The sequence below is a fragment of the Papio anubis genome, chromosome 5 (assembly GCF_008728515.1).
Source record: "Papio anubis isolate 15944 chromosome 5, Panubis1.0, whole genome shotgun sequence".
Classification (NCBI taxonomy): Eukaryota; Metazoa; Chordata; class Mammalia; order Primates; family Cercopithecidae; genus Papio; species Papio anubis.
This window is the reverse complement of record NC_044980.1, coordinates 7,586,932-7,603,839: the sequence shown is the minus strand read 5'-3', so window position 1 is coordinate 7,603,839 and position 16,908 is coordinate 7,586,932. Positions and strand designations below refer to the sequence as shown.

General features: G+C 38.0%; 1 long non-coding RNA gene across 2 annotated transcripts in view; it reads right to left on the bottom strand.

Moving 5' to 3' along the window:
• Positions 1 to 7,490: 7,490 nt before the first annotated feature.
• LOC101009192 overlaps positions 7,491 to 16,908 on the bottom strand; it is a 32,833-nt gene continuing 23,415 nt past the window's right edge. The window contains exons 2-3 of one of the 2 annotated variants that reach the window (XR_001903224.2): positions 14,728 to 14,801; positions 7,491 to 7,789 (exon numbers count right to left, since the gene is read on the bottom strand). This is a non-coding gene — a long non-coding RNA (uncharacterized LOC101009192). The remainder of the gene's footprint in view (positions 7,790 to 14,727; positions 14,802 to 16,908) is intronic. The other variant, XR_001903225.2, reaches the window with a different exon arrangement.

Sequence of the window (16,908 nt, the reverse complement as noted above, 5' to 3'; positions counted from 1 at the left end):
AAAACAAATACCTAACTTTTATTTAGTATTTTAACAATATACATTAGCATATAGTGCCAGGCATTATTCCAGAAAATTTTCATCTCTGGAGGAGATGAGCTCATCATGGGGTAAGGTGATTTATTAAATAGGTTCCATTTCACAGTTTCATAGACTAGTCAGTACCTGCTTTGATCATGACGTCTTCCTTAAAATGTTTAACAACAGCAGATACAATTTGAAACTGAATGCAAAAGAGAAACTATCAAGGCTATGGACTTCCATGAAAAGAAACAGAAAGAAAGCAAGCCTATGAGGTACACAGTAAAGTTGCTCACTCTGCTCAGTGACTACGCTTGCTTTCCCAACACTTCCCATATTAACAGCTTGTTGTAATATTTCCCCCTTTCTGTTCTTAGTGAGACAGACTTCGGCCGCACAAATCCTAACACATTCAGGTTATTGGCAGGAAACATTGCAGTTTCCACTTGGAGATCAGGTATCACTCTTATCCTTGGGGTGCACCCAGAATATTTTTGTTAGAATTTTATAAAAAGACATGCCAAAATGAGAAACATTTGCCAAAATAACAGGGAGAAAATGCAGTTGGGCTCATTTTTCTTTTTTTATTATAAAGTGATGGGCATATTATGTTGCAAACCAAAAATAAAATTTTAAGCCCCCCAACCAATTGAATGAACCCCTCCTCTTGGCCTTGGGGATTCCAAAGAAGTCTGAAAAACTAGCTCAGCCCATCATGGGAAGGGGAGTCAGACATGACTCATTATACTCTCTTCCCTTTGGAATTCAGTCACAGTTTACCAACATGGACATTAAAATAGAGATCTTAAGACTGACACAACAGACTCATTGTAGCAGTAAGATATCAAATTGCAACCTGACTCTTGTATAGCATTGCATGAGAGATAGCAGGCTTAAAAAAATCAAAGTATTTTACCCCAAAACATGTTTCTTTGACATCTGTTGAAATGACCCGCAAAGTTGTCTCTTGTAGGGGAAATTTACATTGTGTAGAGAATCCTATTCCATTTCCCGGTCTTTTTCTGATCCTGAAGAGATTAACTGAGAGTCTCACACCTTTTCAAACTCTGAATAGAAAACATTTGCCATCTATTGCCTCTAAGGATGGCCATCTATAAGGCCTCATCTACATAATAAGAACATTGGTATCCACAACCCCTTATTTTAACCCAGATATTCTTTTCTATTGATTCCAGGTCTTTAAATAATAACTTAAATCTTGCAATCACTAGCCAATCAGAAAATCTTTGAATCCACCTTTGACTTGTAAGTCCCTTGTGTCAAATTGTCCCTCCTTTCCATACTGAACCCAAGTATACCTCACATGTATTGACTGATATCCTAGGTCTCCCTAAAATCTATGAAATCAAGCTGTAACTCCACTGTCTTGGGCACATCTTCTCAGGACCTCTTGAGTCTCTGCCGTGGGTCATGGTTCTCACATTTGGCTCAGAATAAATCTCTTCAAATATTTTACAGAGCTTGGCTTTTATTGTCAACAGTATTATATGGAAGAAAAAGGTCAGCGAGTTTAAGAAAAAACAGGCATATAAAATCACATATATTCAATTCATTTCTTGTGGCAGTGAGAGGTTGTGCTTCCTTTTAGGTGTCCCAGAAACAAAGAAAAAGAATAAATCTCACCACCAATTTCCAGTGAATGTCCACAATAAATCCTTATTCCAAGTTTGCCTTTTGAAAAATTAACTCCTTCTCTCTAAGATGCACTTAGAGGGCACTAAAGAAAGCCCATTCACTTTGAAGAATGTCAGGATACTGCTGGGCCCACTTGCAATGCCTAAGTACCTGTGCAACAAGACCTAACACAGGAATGCATCTGCTGTAACACTAGCTATGTTTCCCCACAGATTTCTAGGGAGCAAGGAATGTGCTCTGTGGTTTTTTGTTTGTTTGTTTGTTTGTTTTTTGTTGTTTTTTATACCCCCACTCTTGTTGGGGTGGATCTACATGGCCTTAAGAATCCTGAAAGGAAAGCTCCATCCATAAGTTTGACAACCTGAAACTTGGCACTCAGATGAGGTACAACCTGAAAAGGCCCTGATAAAACCTGAAGAACCCTCAACTACTCTGCCCAGACATTCACATACGGGCTCCCTGTACCAAGGCCTTTGGCTCAGTGGTCACTAAGCTGGGTTTGCAATCAGCTCAAAGCCCTCCTTACAGTCTTATTCTACCAATTCTGTGGCTCTGGATCAGCCTCTCTACTTCCCCATACCACAGATTCCTCACCTTCAGTTGGGATCCCTTCAGAAAGTTATTGTGAGATTGCAGAAAATAATTCCTTAGAAGCTTATAGTATAGGGCCAATTGTCAAGTAATGTGAGTCATCATAGTTATTGCCAAGTCATTGTATGCACACAACACAACTTAGTGAAATGAAAGAGCAACAGGACTCCCTGCCTGACTTCAAATCTAAGCTTTTACAACTTCTCAAATACTCCTTCTCTGTCTCTGAAGCAGAGGAATGTGGTCATGAATACCCCTGATAATAATTATGTTACCTTCAGGCTGTACACATGGAACCTTTCATGCCAGATGTAGTCCATGACCTTAAAGGCAGAATGAAAGGACTCGGTATGCTTTCAGAATGGGCTACAGGCTTGTGTGTCTGCTAGCTCACGATGTCTCCAGAGGCCAGAATGAATCTTTGATTGACTCTTATAATAGATTGAGCCAAGACAATTTGTTGTGGGGGAGGAGACTAGTCCTGTGGTTTAAAGGTAGGGGGTAATTTATACCAAAAAGAACCTACAAATCCGCCAGGCACAGTTGCTCACACCTGTAATACTAACACTTTGGGAGGCCAAGCCAGGTAGATCACTGGAGCTCAGGAGTTGGAGACCAGCCTGGACAACATAGCAAAACTCTGTCTCTATAAAAAATATAAACAAAAATTTCAGATGTGGTGGCATTCACCTGTAGTCCAAGCTACTTGGGAGGCTGAAGTGGGAGGAACCCGTGAGCCCAGGAGGTAGAGACTGCAGTGAGCCAAGATCACGTCACTTTACTCTAGCCTGGGTGACAAAGTGATACCCTATCTCAAACAAAACAAAACAAAACAAAACCCTACAAATCATGAAGGATTATATTGGTTTGAGTCATTTTACAGTAGACTAAGTATTGCTTTCCATTTATCTCCAGGTTTTCAATAGGTCATAACTACCATATTTGATAAGTATTCAGTGATTTTCAGAAAACTGGAAGTTACCTTCTGCTTTGTAATGATAACCATATGTGCATATTCTCACTGTATGTAAATGAACCTACCTTTGCAAAAATTGTAACAGTGAGAAAATTATGATGGTGAGCGATCTGACCTAACTGACTCCATTTTGCCTTTAACCTCCAAGCTGCCCTAATTTTTTCCTGGACGTAGGCCAAATTAACATTAGTAGGGATTTAGTTTATGGTTTAAACAAAGATGGTAACAGCTCCTCCACAAAACCAATACCCTCCTTGCCTAGGAACAAGACTGCCTTTGTAAAACTAACATATTATCCAAAAGATTAAAAATTATGGCTCAGGAGTCACGCAGTCATAGGCCACAAGATCACTAACCTCCCCAGTTGCTTCTGTTGATAACATTACTATCATAAAACCTAAGATTGATATCTGAGATATTTTTCAGGCCCTGCATTCAAATAGATCAGTTGGTGCCACTTACATCAGTAAACTGGCTCATCTCGTCTTATGGCTTCTACCCAGGAACTGACTCAGAGCAAGAAAACAGCCTTGACTCTCTGTGATTTGTATCCCTAACCCAACCAATCAGCATTCCCTCTTACCAAGCCCGCTGCATGCTAAACTATCTTTAAAAAACCACAGCCTCCAAATTTTGGGGGAGGATGATTTGAGCATTAATACAGCTTAAGTCTCCTGCTGATTCTACACATATTAAACTCTTTTCTCTATTGCAATTCCCCTGTCTTGATAAGTTGGCTTTATTTAGGCAGCAGGCAAAATGAACTCATTGGACAGTTACATGTCATTTTACATGTGATTTTTAGCTATTGTCCTTATCTTTCTTTTATAAATGAACATGAGGAATAATAAAAGTTACCATTGCAGTAATTAGGGATCCAAAACTTTCCTTTCTGCTTTTCCCAGTTTTTTTGCAGGCTATTTCTGTAGGAATTGTGTGAATTGTGTGTGTGGACATGGCAAATGAGGGGAGTAATATTGCTGATATGGAGAAAACATAATTAAAAGCAAAATTTCTTCCAATCCAGAAAAAACTCTATACAAATGTAGCAGAGAAAGAAAATGGTTTATTATTGATAAGCATTAAACCAGAATGTGATGCATATCAGAGGTAGCATACTGAGAGATGGCAAAGACAAAGAAATCTTACCGTTTTATATAGCTAAACAGACATAACTCATTACTAACATGTTTTCAAGATAAACAATAACCAGTCCTCAAGGAGGAGGACTTGACACTACCATTTGTTACACTTAATTTATCCTAGATTCACCTGGTAATTGTGGTCACCATCTGTGTTAGTTAATTGGCTTTATTCAAAGGAAAAATAAACTATTCATATATTTATGACAGGAAGTAGTTATACAACTGGGAGCCAGGTGTCCACAGAAGTTAGGCTCCTACCCTCACACAGATAAATGGAGATAAGAATGTTATCTTTGATAATTATATTTAAAAGGGATGGCTCCCAGTTTTTTGAGAGAGGTGTTACTAGAATATAAAACTGACAAAAAGATTTATTTAGCTTGTAAAAAATTTACATGCATTTCAAAGAGACAGAGAAGGAACCTATAATCTTGAGTTTTCTAAAATGAATGCTCTAAGAAATAGAAGAAGGAGCTGTTTCTCCCTTTATGTTTTATAGGGAGAATTAATTAGCCTTCTTATGTTTAATTTGCATTTGCTCTTACATTGAGTGGTGGGGACAACAAAAGACAATGTCGAGTACTGAATTCAATTAAGTTCAATAAAGATATTTAAAAGTTAAATTGGAACTTAACCCTTTATTCATGTAATATGAAAGAAATCAAAATACTGTACCACAAAATATACTTTGTAGACATATTTTGAGATGAATGTTCAGAGAACCAGCCAACAGAAGTGGCCTTGCAAAGCTGTCTTTGGTGGGGGAGATTTGGTTCTGTGCAAAATCTGTAGTGATGCAGCCAGGCCTTTTCTTGTCTGGATGTAGGGAAGGTTAACTGACAGTCTGACACTAGAAAGGTCTAAAAGACACACTTACCATCTATTTGGTCTAACAGCTGCAATCTGTGAGGTTTCATCTGCATAGCAAGACCACCTTGGCCAGCCACACTTCCTCTTCTCCTTCTCCCAGAATCTGTTTACCATGATAATCTGTTTTGCCATGATCCAAGCTCCCAATCTTTCTTCCTCATATGCACATTAATAAATCTGTATGTCATATTAATCTCCTTTTTGGAGTTGATTTTTCAAGCAAACCTTCAGAGGGCAAAGAGAAGCTTTCCCTTGACCCATACAAATATATTTAAGATCAATCATTTGCTCCTGTAAGGGTTTTAAAAATAAACAGCATACAGTTCACTTGGTACAGGAGTCAAAAATAATTATAAGAGTAATTCAAGTGTAGAGTAGAACTTGAATAGGTCCAAGCCATTTTTGTGGGGACCATTCTTGAAGTCAGACAATAGTAGTACTTAATCAATGAGATATTATACTGCAAAAATCATTCTTAAACACTCATAAGCAATACCACTGTTAAATAGGCACAAAAAACATCTGGAACTAAAGCTCTAAATCATAAAGCCAAGTTTTATGCTAAATTTCCAAGTTCAGGCAATGCATAAATATTTCTAAACAACAGAGAATTTAGAAAGGCAAATCCCGACTCTTCAGCTTTTACTGTGAATACCGATTTGCTCCTGGCCTTTTGAAATATGTCACTAGAGAGTTATGATTAATTATTTAGAGGCCAAAAATGCCCTTTACCTGTTATCCTTATGAAATGGAAATTACGAAGTCAGAAAAAATAAGATAGTGATTAAAAATAAAGCAAAAAACCAATGGTTACTGCTATTAGTAATACCTTCAAAGTTAGAAAATCCAGGATAGGGGACTTTCTTAAAATTGAACATTCTCAATGCTGATACTTATGAAATATATATATATTTTTGCTTCATGTGAAGAAATAATTTTTTAGTCAATAGTACTTGCATGAAAGCAGCTTTGAGCTTTCACAAGAGAATGGAACTACTTCAAAGCAGGGCCTGCTGCTCAGAATATAATATTGTCTCATTAACATAAGGGTCCCCAGCTGAGCAGAGGCATTAGCCAAGGTCAAAAAAGAAGGGTGAGCATTCATTACCTTTTTTTGTACTAAAATCTCATATTTAAGTCAATCTCTTAACAATCTTAACCTAAAATATAAACTCATAATCATCTATTCTTCAAAAGCGAAATAATGATCCTCTTCACTTTATCTTACCTGAGCCTGAACAAAAAGTCAATACTTTGTTTCTTCCAGAGAGTGATGAGGGCTTTCAGAAATCAGTGGGAGGTACTGAGGTTGCAGAGGGTCTGGGTGGAAACAACACAGTGAAACTTTTTTTGCTGTAATAAGGTTCTCTTTGGTTGTTTTTGCTGTTTATACTAAATCTAAATATAAGTAGTTAAGAAATTGTCATGAAATATACAGTTGACTCTTGAGCAATGCTGGGGTTAGAGACACCGGGCCCTCTGGCGGTCAAAAAGCCGCATATAACTTTTGATTCCCCGGTAACTTAACCTACTAATAGCCTACTGTTGACCGAAAGCCTTACTGATAACATAAATAGTTGATTAACACATATTTTATGTTTTTATATATATATATATATAAAATGTATTCTTACAATAAAGTAAGCTACAGAAGAGAAAATCTTATTTAAAAATAAGATATAAAAATACATTTATTATTCATTAAGTGGAAGTGGATTATCATAAAGATCTTCATCCTTGTTGCCTTCACATCGAGTAAGCCGAGGAGGAGGAAGACGAGGGGTTGGTCTTGTTGTCTCGGGGTGATAGAGGTGGAAGATAGGGAGGAGGTGGAAGAGTAGTCAGAAGAAGCAGCCACACTTGGTGTAACTTTACAGACATACACCATAATTTCTATCTGAATTCCTGTCTTCTCATTTCTCTAAAAACGTTTTTATACAGTACGAATATTTCTTTATCATTTGCTTTAATCTTATTGCCTGTATCATAGAAGGGCCCATGTCATAAAAGAAGTCAAAATGATTCTTGAATAACTGGAACCCTCCTCCCAGAATGTCTAAAGTCAACTTGTTTCCTGGCCCTGCATCTTCTATGACTTCTTCCTCATCATCTGGCACTGGTTTGAAAGCACTCATCTCCATCAAGTCACCTACTGTGAATTTCTCTGGTGTAGCATTTATTAAGTCCTGAATTAATCCAAGACCCATGTCTTGAAACCTTTTACCCCCATCTTTTTTTTTTTTTTTTTTTTTTTTGCCATACGCACAACCTCTTTTATTATTTCATTGATTGGTTCAGTCATAAATCCTGTGAAGCCATGCACTTCTAGACACAGTATTCTCCAGCAGTAATTTGTTGTTTCAGGCTTGATGGCTTTCATGGCTTTTCCATAACAATGATGGCATTGCCAATAATGTAGTCATTCCAAGCTCTCATGATGTTCTCTCTTTCAGGGTTGCTTTCCATAGCATTGACACTTCCTTCCATAGAGTACCACGTGTAATGAGCTTTAAGTGTCCTTATAGACCTACTAGAAGAAATACAAAAATGAGAAAATTTTGGAAAACCTAAGCTTGCCATCCATTATTTAAGATGCCTGAAAACCAACTGTTAGTTGCCCCCTTAAATGTATGATGTGCTTCTTTCTCTGGAGAGATTTCCTTAATGTACTTGGTGGCAATGTTTAAGAAAACAGTAGTTAGCACTCAACTTTTAAATTAAGCTTTCTGCACTAATAAAATCAGGTGACAGATAGGTAAAACATTCAGTTTTGTTCAAAACTAAACATAAGGAACATAATCCCAAACCTTGAGCATAAAAGAGATCTAAAGCTGCACTATGTTTCATTGTTTCTTTTGTATGTTTGTTTGATTTTGTCAAATCCATGTGTTATCATCTGCCTTTTGGAGAGTGGCTTCTACCTATCTAAATCCCCGGGAGGTTTAATTGGATACATTATTTAAGATTTTTCCCAATTTATGAATTAGCATTAAATTTCATGGAACTGGTAGCCCACTAAGGCCCCTCTGAATAAAATGAACACTAATTTTTAAAAAGGTTAATTTTTTAAAAAGTCTTTGGTCAAGACAAAAGTCTTGAAAGCTGTCTACAGCTAGGATGCTGTCTGCTTCTGGGGATAAATGTTTCTATTTAGCTTTACCTTAAAGTCTCCAACAGGTGTGCAGTTCCAAACGTTTGAAGGGGCACTTTTGAATTGTGAAATGTGGACCCAAGTTTCGAGGCCCTGAAGCTTTACTGTAGTGTGGCTGGTGAGATGACTTGATATGTGTGAAAGGAAACTAAATCTTGAGGCCACCAAATTACTAAGCTAAAGAGAAAAGTCAAACTGGGAACTGTTAGGGCCAACCTGCCTCCCATTCTATTCAAAGTCACCCCTCTGCTTACTGAGATTAATACATATCTGATTGCCTCCATTGGAGAGGCTAATCAGAAACTCAAGAATACAACCATTTGTCTCTTATCTACCTATGACCTAGAAGCCCTCTCCTCACTTCAAGTCTTCCTGCCTTTGCTTCGAGTCATCTCGCCTTTCCAGACCAAACCAATGTTCATCTTGTATATGTTGATTGATGTCTCTTGTCCCCCTAGAATGTATAAAACTAAACTGTGCTCTGATCACCTTGGACACATGTCATCAGGACCTCCTGAAGCTGTGTCATGGGCGTGCGTTCTCGGCCTTGGCAAAATAAACTTTCTAAATTAACCAAGGCCTGTCTCAGATTTTGGGGTTCACATATGGTTCTTTCCAAGGAGGATCAATGGTGGTCTTCCTTGAATGTCATTTCCAGAAGACCCAATCTCTAATTTCTAGACCATAAAATATTTGATTTTCCTCAGTTGGTGGATCACGAAAAGCATCCTTTATCTGGTGAAAATACACTTTGACATAATGCATTAAAACCTTAGAGTATGTAGTCATATCAGAGTTTACAAGAGTGAGAGATGCAGGAGGTTCCACTATTAGGGACATAGGCTTTCCAGTAACTATTTCGTGAAGGGTAAACTTAATGTTTTTCGAAGGCAATGGATCTGATTGCCAATAAAGCCAGTGGTAGTACCTTGGGCCATGACAACCCAATTGACTCAGTTAATTTTGCCAATTTCAGTTGTAATAAACTATTTGTTCTTTCAGCCATTCCAAAAATTGAAATTAATAAGGACAGTGGTAATGTCACTGTGTCCCTAACATTTTATTTAACTTCTTTATAACTTGCCCAGTAAAATAAGTTTCACTGTTGCTGGAGATTTTTCCAGGGATGTCCCATGAAAGAAACACATTTTCTAATGATTGTTTAGCTATTGTCACAATATCAGTTTTCCTTCATCAAAGAGCCTGTACCCAACTAGATAACATGAAAAATATTACAAAAACATACTAATACTCCTGAGGGTCATATCTAAATGAAGTCCATCTGTAAATGTCCAAATCAAGTGGTAGAAATATACCACCTAAGGTTTTTATTGTTTTCCAGGGATTATAAATTTGAAAAACCAAACATTGATTATAAACTGTTTTAGTAATTTTAGAAGTCACCACACCAAAATTTTTTCATAATTTGAATATTTTATCTGTTCTGTGATGATTTTTGGAGTGCAGAACTTTTAACAATGGAAGCTTCAAAGACTGAAGAAAGGCCATACAACCATCCAGACCCTCTGTGGGTCCACATCTAACATTGAATTTATATCCTGTCAGATACCTATTTTGTTCTTTTTTTAAAATTAGGGTCATTGCACTGTTTATTAAATAAGTCATCACAAGAGAGTTGACTTGGATCAATCTGATGGAGTTCATTCAAATTGCATACTCTAGCAATTTCAACACTAGCTCATTTAACACAAAAATCTTCTAAGGCATTCCCTTGATATTCCAGTTCAGTTCTACACATGTGAGCTTCAATCTTAACAACATCAATCTGTAATTGTAACTCGATAGCTGTAACATCTGTTTTACAGCTATCCTGTGGTAGTAGTAGAGGTGATAAACCCTCATTGTTTGCATAACATGCCAAAATCATGTAAGACCCTGGAAGCATATTTGCTGTCTGTATAAACATATACTGACTTGTTCTTAGCTGTATGACAAACTTGGGTGAGAGCAATAAGCTTCACAGGTTGAGGTGGCTTAAGTTAGGTAAGAGTTTCCTTCTCTATTAACTTATTGTTGGTGGTAACATCATACCTCAACTGATATTTTTCTTCTGAGTTTTTGGCATAGAACCCATCAACAAAAAGTATTAATTTAGGATTATACAGTGGAGCAGCTCATAAATCTACTGGAGGGGACACTATTTCTGATATTACATTTACACAAATGTGGTCTTCACATCGTCAGGCAGAGGTAATAGAGCAACAGGCTTAGGTGGGTTTCAGCATTTTTGATGAAAGGTTAGGAGACAAGAGAAGAATTTCCTAAGATGTTAGTCTACTTTGTAAAAAATGCTGAGTCTGGCTGGAATTTAATAGACTTTCCACCTTATGTGGGACTTGCAAATTAAGTTCATTTCTTAAAGCCAGGCAATTGCTTCTATCAAGTAGTTGCTGCTGCTCCTGCTTTTAAACAATTAGGATATGCTTCAGTTATTGGTTCTAATTGCAGGCTATATTATGCCATGGCCCTGTTTCCCCCATGTTCTTGGGTAAGAAACCCTAGTACCCGATTATTACATTCATGAAGGGAACAAGGTAAAAGATGTACTGTAACTTGGAATTTCTAAAGCTAAGGGCGGTTTTAAGGCCAATTTCATTTGGTTAAAAGTTGGTGCATGACTGTCTTTCCATGGTTAAGACCCTGGTACTATGTTCTAGTGAGTTCATAGAATGGTGAGGCCATAAAGGAAAAATTCAGGACTCAGTATCTGTAATATTCTATAAGCGTAAGAAAAGCCCTTGTGTTGGGTTGCAGGGCAAGGAAAACTTTAGGTAGTTTGTATTATTTCAGGTGAGAAGGAAATCCCTTCAATGGTCAAATTATGTCAAAAACAGTCAACTTTTTCTCCTGAAAACTAAAGTTTTACGGTCAAAGTCTTGTGACCTTTACATGCAACTTGCTATAAAAGGTAAATTGAGTAAATTTCAGAGCACTCTTTAGTGGTAGAGTGCATAACTACAGGTCATCTACATATTGAATATGAGTAGAATTTCCAGCACTCTATAGAGTTAAGTCGTGATGCAATGCCTGGGAAAACTACATTAATCCTTGTGGCATTACTATCCAGGTGTACTGCTGATTTTTCCAAGTAAAGCAAATAAGTATTGACTCTAATTACGAACTGGAATGCTAAAAAAAGGCTGAGCAGAGGTTTGCTACTGCAAACCACTTTGAATCAGTGGGCATATTAGACACTAAGATATCAGTATCTGGGACTCAGGAAACCTTGGTATTACAATTTTATTAATCGCCTGTAAATCTTGAGTAAATCTCTAAGCTTGTCTATCTGGTTTGTTAACTGGTAGGATTCGAGTGTTACAAAGACTGGTGCACAGAATTATAAGTACTTGTTTAATCGACTCTTCTACCACTGGTGAGAGCATTTGAACTAATTTGAGTTTTAGTGGATACTGAGGTAATTTAGGCAACGATTTAGAACGATCTATTTGGACTTTTAAAAGTTCCACACTTTTAATTCTTTCTATATTGGTTAAGGAAGAGGCCCTTAAACCTTCAGGTATTTTAGAAAGGACACAGGTTTATAGGCCTGACTTTTGATCTTACCAATTTCTGCCTGTAGAGAGCATAACTGTTCTCATTGAGGAGAGTCAAAAACTCTAAGATTACTTCTCCCTCATAGAAGAATTTCATATGCCCTGTTAACAATGAAAATGATTCTCACCCTAGCAAATTTACTGGGGCAGTATCACATAGCAGAAAGGTACATTTTTCTGAAAATATCTGCAAAGTAAATTGGATTTGTTCAGATATGGAAGCCTCTTGAACTTAATTTAAAAGCCCCACCACAGAAATTACCTTTTTATTCAGAGGGATTTGTTGATCGATTTAAGTGGAGTTTATGGTAGATAATGTGGCTCTCATATCCACCAGTATTGTACAGGATTGCTCATTTATTTTGACCCTGTTTCTTCAGGTTTACTTAAAGGATATTGTGGAGAAGAATGGACACGAAGTTGGGGAGGGAGCAAGGGCAATTTACAGGAGAATCCCTTAAGGCCTCCACAATGTCCATTATCACCACAGGGCTAAGATCTCTTAGGCTGCCTCTCAGGGAGAAACAGTCTGCACTAAATGGAGGAGATTTATGAGTGGACTGATATAAACCTGAACAATCTCTTTTCCAGTGTCTTTGTTATTTGCAATGAAGGCAGATATCCTGGAGTACAGAATCTCTTATTCTCTACCTCTTGATTGTGATTTAAAATAAAAACAAGAAGGCCCCTTTGGTCTTGAACTCCATAACCATTGTAACAGGACAGACATAAGCTTGCAACACTTCTGGGGTTTTGTTCTTGCTCTGATGTCCTCTCAAAATGTTCAGCTAAGGCTATCAATTGAGTCACATCTGTCACTACCCATCTAAGTTTATGTTTTAAAATTAAACTGTTAAGGACAGAATCTATTTATAAACAGATTAATTAATCCCATTTCAGTACCTGCAGAAAAGACTGCTTGCTGTATGTTGAGCCCAGAACGTTTCAAATACAGTATTTCTGAGTTCTGTAATCTAAAACTGGGTCAACTTTTTGTTTTTGTTTTTGTTTTTTGGTCTGCAAAATTGAATGATGAACCAATTATTTTTCTGTGAAACATATGTAGAAATTGAATCTAAAGGGTTTTCAGCAATTTTCATAGCTTGGTTTGGTCCTTCTCATAAGGGGGTGTGGGAAGATCTTTAATATCCTCCTTAGGTCTGTCCCAATCAGATGCTGCCATCCATTTCTGAGTTTTTCTAAGTCCCGATGTCATGGGAATAAATCAGTAAAGGTCAGAAAGCCCTGGATCGTAAGCTCCTATGATGATTCTAAATTCCTCAATATATTTTTGAGGATGTTCCCTTGAGTCAGGGAAGTTCTTCACAATGACTCTATGCTCAGTTTTAGACCACACAGTAAAAGGTGGTAACAGCCTGAAGGTCTGGCTGATCAGAAGGTCTTACTTTGTAAGGCATCTGTCTAACTTCTCTGTTCTCATCATCATCAAGGTGAAAAGGTCATCTAGAAAAAGGTTAGTGGACTCAGAGAATTTAGGTAGAGATGGATAAAGAGAAGGAATAGTTGGGGTTAGTTCAATCAAGAGTACAATCCTCTTCTATTATGTCCTTAGTCTGTGGCTTAAACTTTGTTTGCTTTTTTTGCAATAGCAATTTTTCATTCATTTAATCTTTTAGATGCCTTCACATGCCAATTAAAGAATACATGAAATTGTTTTTGCAGGCTTTTTGGTCACCCCTTTTATAATATGCCTTTAAATACGCAATTTTGTTCAAATTAAAACTTCCAGCCAGGTGTCGTGGCTCATCCCTGTAATCCCAGCACTTTGGGAGGCTGAGTCGGGCAGATAACTTGAGGTCAGGAGTTGAGACCAGCCTGGCCAACATGGTCAAACTCCGTCTATACTAAATATACAAAAAGTAGTCAGGTGTGGTGGCTGGCTCCTGTAATCCCAGATACTCGGGAGGCTGAGGCAGGAGAATCACTTGAACCCAGGAGGCGGAGTTTGCAGTGAGCCAGGATAGCACCATTGCACTCCCGCCTGGGCAACAGAGCAAGACAGTCTTGGGAAAAAAAAAAAAAGAAAAAAGAAAAAAAACTTCCCTATTGTGGCCATCTTAATTCTACATTGTATTTAGTAAGGTTAGCCCATCTTTTAAAAATGACACACATTCTTGGGTTCCTAATTTTATACATAAAATTAGCTGGAATCGCCCGCCAGGCACGGTGGCTTATGCTTGTAATCCCAGCATTTGGGAGGCTGAGGTGGGTGGATCACAAGGTCAGGAGATCGAGACCATCCTGGTTAACATGGTGAAACCCCATCTCTACTAAAAATACAAAAAATTAGCTGGGCATGGTGGTGGGCGCCTGTGGTCCCAGCTACTCGGGAGGCTGAGGAAGGAGAATGGTGTGAACCTGGGAGGCAGAGCTTGCAGTGAGCAGAGATCACACGACTGTACTCCAGCCTGGGCGACAGAGCATGACTCCATCTCAAAAAAAAGAAAAAAAAAATAGCTGGAATACCAGAAGCTGTAGTTCCAAACTCCTTTGATTGAGATAAACTCATTATCACAAAGGTCACTATCTGAAGTTCCAGGCCTCTAAACCTGAACCAGTTAACTATCAGATCTAATCTGATCCTCCGGTTCACTGCAGATAAATATTGCTTAAAAAATTGCTCAGAACACAAACTGGTAGAGCTCAGAATCCACAATAATACTTGTCCATGAACTCCAGTTACAAACAAGAGAGCAAGGAGCACAGTGGGTTCCACAGTACCTTGCCTCCTGGTCACCTGGTGGTCCTGAGGTTCACTGGAGTTTCACTTTGGATTCTCACTTTTGACACCAGATCTGTTAAATCAAAGAAACCAAAACAAACCTTTAAACAAATTAAATTAAATAGGGAATCCTTTCCCCATTTCTTGTTTCTCTCAGGTTTGTCAAAGATCAGATGGCTGTAGATGTGTGGTATTATTTCTGAGGACTCGGTTCTGTTCCATTGGTCTATATCTCTGTTTTGGTACCAGTACCATGCTGTTTTGGTTACTGTAGCCTTGTAGTATAGTTTGAAGTCAGGTAGCGTGATGCCTCCAGCTTTGTTCTTTTGACTTAGGATTGTCTTGGAGATGCGGGCTCTGTTTTGGTTCCATATGAACTTTAAAGCAGTTTTTTCCAATTCTGTGAAGAAACTCATTGGTAGCTTGATGGGGATGGCATTGAATCTATAAATAACCTTGGGCAGTATGGCCATTTTCACGATATTGATTCTTCCTATCCATGAGCATGGTATAAATGGTGCTGGGAAAATTGGCTAGCCATAAGTAGAAAGCTGAAACTGGATCCTTTCCTTACTCCTTATATGAAAATTAATTCAAGATGGATTAGAGACTTAAATGTTAGACCTAATACCATAAAAACCCTAGAGGAAAACCTAGGTAGTACCATTCAGGACATAGGCATGGGCAAAGACTTCATGTCTAAAACACCAAAAGCAACAGCAGCAAAAGCCAAAATTGACAAATGGGATCTCATTAAACTAAAGAGCTTCTGCACAGCAAAAGAAACTACCATCAGAGTGAACAGGCAACCTACAGAATGGGAGAAAATTTTTGCAATCTACTCATCTGACAAACGGCTAATATCCAGAACCTACAAAGAACTCAAACACATTTACAAGAAAAAAACAAACAACCGCATCAAAAAGTGGGCAAAGGATATGAACAGACATTTCTCAAAAGAAGACATTCATACAGCCAACAGACACATGAAAAAATGCTCATCATCACTGGCCATCAGAGAAATGCAAATCAAAACCACAATGAGATACCATCTCACACCAGTTAGAATGGCAATCATTAAAAACTCAGGAAACAACAGGTGCTGGAGAGGATGTGGAGAAATAGGAACACTTTTACACTGTTGGTGGGATTGTAAACTAGTTCAACCATTATGGAAAACAGTATGGCGATTCCTGAAGGATCAAGAACTAGATGTACCATATGACCCAGCCATCCCATTACTGGGGATATACCCAAAGGATTATAAATCATGCTGCTATAAAGACACATGCACACATATGTTTATTGCGGCACTATTCACAATAGCAAAGACTTGGAATCAACCCAAATGTCCATCAGTGACAGACTGGATTAAGAAAATGTGGCACATATACACCATGGAATACTATGCAGCCATAAAAAAGGATGAGTTTGTTTCCTTTGTAGGGACATGGATGCAGCTGGAAACCATCATTCTTAGCAAACTATCACAAGAACAGAAAACCAAGCACCGCATGTTCTCACTCATAGGTGGGAACTGAACAATGAGATCACTTGGACTCGAGAAGGGGGACATCACACACCGGGGCCTATCACGGGGAGGGGGGAGGGGGAGGGATTGCATTGGGAGTTATACCTGATGTAAATGATGAGTTGATGGGTGCTGACGAGTTGATGGGTGCAGCACACCAACATGGCACAAGTATACATATGTAACAAACCTGCACGTTATGCACATGTACCCTAGAACTTAAAGTATAATAATAATAATAAATTAATTAATTAAAAAAACAAATTAAATTTAATATGATATAATAGAATCTAATTAAGCAAGAAAAAAATGATTCTTGAATCGGGCAGTTCCTAGCATCAGAACACATTCAGAGAGACTCCAGGGCTGCTGCATGATTGGATAAAACTTATGGACAGAAAAAGCAAAGTGACATACAGAAAATGGAAGTAACCTCCAGAAACAATTGGATTAGTTACAACTCAGCTTTTGCCTTATTTCAACAATAAACAGTTGGTTGCCTGTGAGTGGATGAAGTCTGGTTGCTGGGTTTGGCTGAAACTCAGCTATTTTACAGAAGCGCACACCTAAATTAGGTTTTCAGTTTGCATATATTGCAGTTTGTACAGTATAACTAAAGAATGTGATATGCTTAGGCTTTGTGTCCCCA